Source organism: Mus pahari, unplaced genomic scaffold (assembly GCF_900095145.1).
Source record: "Mus pahari unplaced genomic scaffold, PAHARI_EIJ_v1.1 scaffold_10695_1, whole genome shotgun sequence".
Lineage (NCBI taxonomy): Eukaryota > Metazoa > Chordata > Mammalia > Rodentia > Muridae > Mus > Mus pahari.
In genome coordinates, this window is record NW_018392827.1 from 25,777 (window position 1) to 32,043 (window position 6,267).

Genomic DNA, 6,267 nt, shown 5'->3' on the forward strand with positions numbered 1-6,267 from the left:
TGCCCTTTCCTCTAAACTTGCTCAGGAGGTGCGTTCCCATCCACACTGTGGAAGGATAAGACAACCTGAAGCTCAGGATAGTGTTTCCCTGTAAGAGGTGAGGGAAACTGTGGGCCCTCTGCAAGCTTCCCGTACATACTCCAGGCTCTGCCCTCCTCCTACTTGAGCACATTCTGCTGTCCCTCACTGGGCACTGCCCAACTCACTCAATGCAACACAAGTTGCGCCTATGGCAGAGCTGTTCCCTTAGTAGGCTTACTGCATCTGAGGCTCCTGGCGATGTTGGGTCTTCTGATGACGGTTGAGCATGGACCTCTGGTTGAAGCTGCAGCAGCAGCTTGGGCAGTGATAGGGCTTCTCGCCAGTGTGGATCCTCTGCTGTCACACCAGTTCACTCACCCTTGCTATAGCCGCTTGCCGCACATCTGGCAACCATAGGACTTCTCCCAGTATGAGCACATCAGGTTGGCGTTCTGGCTGAAGCTCTTGCCACACTCGCAGGTTTAGCGCTACTCACCAGTGTTTGTCCTGCGATGCACCAGCAGATGCTGCCTCCAGCTGAAGCCCTTCCAGCAGTCTGAGCACTTGTAGGGCTTCTCCCCAGTGTGGCTGTGCTGGTGCACCTCGTGGTGATGCCTCCTGCTGAAGGTCTTCCAGAAGTCACCACACATAGGGCCTCTTGCCCAGGTGGGTCCACTGATGCTTGGTGAGATATTGCCTCAGGGTGAAACTTTTTCCGCACTCCATGCAGCCAAAAGATTTCTCTTCTTCTTGAGTCTGCTGGTGCCCAAAAAGGTTGGAGTTCCAACTAAAGCCTTTTCTACACTGGAAAGGCTTTCAGAAAGAATTGTGTGTGTTGAGGGCATCAGGCAGGGGGACCCCATGCTGAGGAGCAGGAAGCCTGGGCAGAATGGTCCCAGAGCTCCCAGGCTCCTTCTCACAAGTGACTCCTGGTCCAGGAATCTGGATGGCAGCTTCTCCAAAACCATCGGAGATCAACCCAACAAATGTTCTCTTCAGGTCTTCCTGCTGGGGCTTAGCCTCCTTCTCCTTGCTCCAAGCACCCATGTGACAAAGGAGGTCAACACTCTGGTGATGTTCCATCACACCTCCAATTACTGCTCTCCATTCCCAGAAACCAGGCACTCTCTGTACCTGTTTCTCTGCCAGCTCTAGGACAGTGTTTCTCAACCTTCCTAGGGCTTAGCCTTCTCCTTGCTCCCAGCACCTGTGTGACAAAGGAGGTCATGTGGTGATGTTCCATCATACCTTCAATTGCTGCTCTTCATTCCCAGAAACCAGGCACTACCCCGGCTCGCTGTAACTGTTTCTCTGCCAGCTCTAGAACAGTGGTTCTCAACCTTCCTAATGCTGTGCCCCTTTAATCAAGTTCCTGTGCTACATCCACTCCAGTAGTGACAAGCATGACAGACCCCGAAAACCTGGGCACTGTCCCGAGGCAAAAAGTTCACAGAAACTTAGTCTCCTGGAATCATGGCATCCTGTGTAACGAATAGTCCAATGTCCTTGCTTTAGTTGGTAAACAGATCTGTGTGCTTTCCCTTAATATTGCTTTATTATAAGTGCTCCTAAGGATTGATTTTTTTTGACATATAGCTAAATTAGATTATAGGCAGTCCTTGAGCCGACACTGGGCATGGATAGCTAAGTCACTGCCCTACACAGGAATTTACCATTATCTAGGAAGAAGGAAGTTTGTGATCTAAGGAGGAACCAGAGTAGATACTTAGAACTGTAGATAGCTGAGTTACACCCATACACAAGTATTTACAATGGCCTAGGGGGAAGGTGGACTATACAATAGACTATAATAGGAAATATGGCAAGGGCATGAAGCCCTTGCCCCTGGCTCCAAAGATTAAGCAGACCTTAGGAGGAGCTGTTTTTTTTTCTTGGTTTTTTTTTTTTCGAGACAGGGTTTCTCTGTGTATCCCTGGCTGTCCTGGAACTCACTCTGTAGACCAGGCTGGCCTCAAACTCAGAAATCCACCTGCCTCTGCCTCCTGAGTGTTGGGATTAAAGGCATGCGCCACCACGCCCTGCCTGGAGCTGTTTTTGATATCAGTTGTTAGCATTGAATTTTATCCCAGTTGGTTTCTGCCAGTCCTTCCATGTTTGCATTCCTCTGTTTTGTGTAACTTACCTATTTTCTTCTGTATAAAAAGTTTGATGCTCAATTTGACAAATTACATTCAGATCCACACTCCCTTGTGTCAAATCTGTTTGTCACCCCACTTCTGCTGACTCTTTGCCCACCTGTAACTGAACCCGAGTTTTGCCCATGGATCGAGGACCCAAGTGAGGTTCATCTGCAGCATTCCTAATGTGTGGTGACCCCTAGCCACAAACTTATTTTATTGATACTTCATAACTGTAATTTTGCTACTGTTACAAATCGTAATGTCTGATTCTCGACTCCAAAAGTATCAAACCCACAAAGTGAGGACCATCACTTTAGAGCACTGTCTGACCTTGTAGCCCCCAACTCTCTCCCACTTGCAGATGTGAGCAAGCCTAACTCCTTCCACAGGCATGCAGGCAGGCAGAGCCAAACTCCTTTTATGTATTCTTACCCAGGGCTTTCCTGCATGCCAGGGGCCATGTGGGCTAGATTAGGTTAGAAGGCATAGTATGAACTTACCACCACATCCCCCAAAGCCTTCATAAAACAGAAAGTGACATCTTTCTGGGGATCTGAATGACCTATCACCTGCTATCTCTCCTCTCAGGACCTTCAGGCTGTCTATGATTATGATACATCCTACACTTCACAGTATTCAGGCTCTGTTATGCTATCTATGGCTCCTTTAATGCCAGCCCCTCCCCTCAGACTTGAAAGTGCACTTTCCCACTGGGACACTGTGGTCCTGCTAGCAGAGCATGTCTGACAACCAGCTACTCTATTTCTATCAGTGACAGCCTAAGCAACTGGTGCCCTAGGACTTTGCCTCCAAATGCATCCCTTTATCTTGGTTGTGGTCGTGGTGGTGCTTGTTTGGCTTTTAGGGATAGAGTCTCACTCTGTAAACCAGGCTGGCCTCAGACTCATGCAATCCTGCATGGCATGTGTGATACCTTACAAGGAAGCAAGTTGCAAACTGATCTCTAACTAAAATGCCACAAGGGCTATTATAATTGCATTGATCATCTATCTATCTATCTATCTATCTATCTATCTATCTATCTATCTCTCTATCTATTATGGAATGTAAGATTATATGATTGAGTAACAAAATAGTACAATGCCAAAACTCTTTAATGAAGGTGTAAGATTTAGAGGTATAGGATCCCCGTCTTTCATTTGGGTGAAATTTCATAGCTAGAAGTTGAGAGGAGAAACAGGAAGAACACTGAAAAAGGTTTAGAGAAAAGATAAGAGAATGCCTGAACAAGTTGCAGGAACACAAAAGATCAATTCCAGTGTAACTACATAAGGAGTCTCCATTATAAGCTTGCTTGCAAGGTCCCTTATCATCCCTGTCACAGCAGGCCAGAGTCTAGGGGTGCAGGGTATTTATTGTGGTTATAGCAAGCGTGGGGGATTTCTATACGGGTCAGCAAGTTAGTATTTTAAAAACTTCATTTCAGGCTTAATCTGCAGGAACTGAACATGGATGCAAATCCACCTCACAAACAGGATGGTCAGGTTATCTGTTCTCTGCAGGATGTCTTAGGTTATTGCTAAGTACCCTGATCCAGCTTTTGTAGCTTCACTACCTATTGCTAAGGGAGGTTGTCATAGGATACTTGCTCAGGTGGACTTTGTAATTTTCTTCCTGTAATTGGAGTTTAGCCCCTCATCTCACACAAAATGAAGTTTCTTCAAAAATGGTCTTGGTTTTGGCTTATAGAGGAATTTCCTTCCATTTACTGGATTGCTGCAAATACTTTTAAAGTTCTCATATAATAGTGGGATTGAAAGTGGCATTAGGTGGCCATGTAGATGCATTATCTAAGAGATGTTGTGGTCAAGTCCGGCTGCAAAGGTATATGTGCTTAGAAGCCTTTAAATCAGGTGCTAGGTCTGAGGTTCTCAAAGAGGCATCCCAATGAGAAGCTTGGAGATATAGATGCACTTCCCATGGATGAGGAGAAGAGTCACAGGTGTGAGCCCAAGGCATCCTAAGGACACAGGTAGAAGTAGAACAAGTAGGTACAAACTGGCCAGCCACATTGTCATGATGCTGTACCAGGATGAAAGCAAGGTGCCCAAGGAAACATGGTTCACTCAGTACTAGGATTTATGAGAAAATAGGAACTGTGAGAGTAGAAGGATGAAATATTTCCCAAGGAAAAAGGTCCATAGTGAGGGTCAGAGAAAGGGGCTGGCCATAGCCTAAAGAGTGTGGCCAGGGGTACCTCTACTCACAGGGACACTGGAGGAGTACTGGGCATTCAATGGTTACTCCCTCAGATCTAGGGAAGCCTTTTCACAGACCAGGAAGGGGAAACTCACCATCGGTTGGTGTTGGATGCAGAATTCCATTGACCAGATGTCAGAAAGCAAGCATGTAGCAGGTGGACAAAGGATAGGGTCCTGACATGTGACCCCAACCCACAGGAAATCTCAAAGCACTAGGATATACCGAAGCAGGCTGATTCAGACCTTGTTGCTGCTAAGCACAGGACCACCTGGGGTGGAACCTTCCAACTTGCAAACTGCTTTCCTGAAGGAGACATGCTTCCAAGGTGCCGACCACCCTGTGAGGGTCTCCAGGGTTGTGATGGGAGGCTCCTATGGTGAACACACTGCGTTCAAGGGAAGATCAGATGCCAACATGGTGGTGTTCTTTAGCCATCTCACCAGCTTTGATGAGCAGTTAGAGTGGAAAGGGCTGAGACACACAATTGCTAATTTCTGTGAAAATAGTACTGACAACAGATTCACCTTTGGCCAAATCCCAGTGGGCAGATATGGACCTTCTTTGCAAACATGTGCACCGGGCAACGTCAATGCGGGCGGTCACACTCAGGTGGTGCCAGAATGTGGGGCCTGAACACAGCAGGACAAGACTGAGGGAACACTGTCTTATGTGGAGCTTCACGAGAAGAGAACAAGAAGATTGTATCAGGCACAGTAAGCAACAGGTATTCATGCTAGCACTGACTTTAAACTTCATCTTTTTTAAAATTGTTGCTGTAGGTGCAATACGGGCTAAGTTGGGACAGTGTTGACCCGGCACTGATTCCACTTAGGGGCTGACAGTGGAAAATGGGATTAAAAAATTCTAAACAGGCATTTGTCTGCAACCTTCAAGAGCTGCTTCAGGCAAGAGGAATAGGGTTTGAAGAACAGTTGTTAGAAGATTTTTTTAGATCAGATAGATTCTTGCTGCCCATGGTTCAGAAAAGAAAAAAACTTTAGATAAGAGAACCTGGGAGAGAATTGAAGAAGCTCTGAGAAACACCCAGGCAGATAATTTAACCCTCTGCCTCTAGGCACTCACAAAAGATGCTATTGGTGAAGAGACCTCCCAGGCGTCAGATAGTACCCAGGCAGAGCTTGAAGAATCTCAGGAAGACCCTAAATTAGAAAGATATAGAGATTCTGATGATGAGCTAACATTAGACAAAGAAGATCATTCAGAAAAAGGACCCGCCAAATATTCTGATGAGGATTGGCCTCCTTATGAATCTTCTGCTCCACCTAGGGCCTCCACTACAGAGAACTTACAGCCTTTCTGTTTATTCTCAAAGCCACTTCCCCCAAGAAGCTTTTATCCTGTTGCTTTACAACAGTTTTGGCTTTGTGTTTCAAGCAGGTCAGCTAACATCCTACAGCCTGTCTGCAGACAGTGTACAGCCTTACATCCTTGCAGTGTACATCCATACATCCTCACCTCCAACAAGTGCAGTGGCAAAAATTGATTGATATGAAAAAACATTCTGTGCTCACTTCGGCAGCACATATACTAAAGTTGGAAGGATACAGAGAAGATTAGCATGGCCACTGAGCAAGGATGACATGTAAATTCGTGAAGCGTTCCATATTTTTATGAAATTAAAAAAAATTAAAGACTTTTTAGAGTTTAATGAAAATGAAGCTACAACATACCCAAACTTATGGGACACAATGAAGGCAGTCCTAAGAGGAAAATCCATAGCCCTGAGTGCCTCCAAAAAGAAACTAGAGAGAGCACATACTAGTAACCTGACAGAACACCTAGAAGCCCTAGAACTAAACGAAGCAAATTCACCCAAGAGGAGTAGAAGGCAGGAAATAATCAAACTTAGGGCTGAAATCAA

At 45.9% G+C, this 6,267-nt stretch overlaps 1 non-coding gene across 1 annotated transcript; it reads left to right on the forward strand.

The window, feature by feature from the left end:
• Positions 1-5,909: 5,909 nt before the first annotated feature.
• Positions 5,910-6,016, forward strand: LOC115063336. The gene has a single exon (XR_003843187.1). It is a non-coding gene; the product is annotated as a U6 spliceosomal RNA (small nuclear RNA).
• Positions 6,017-6,267: the final 251 nt, after the last annotated feature.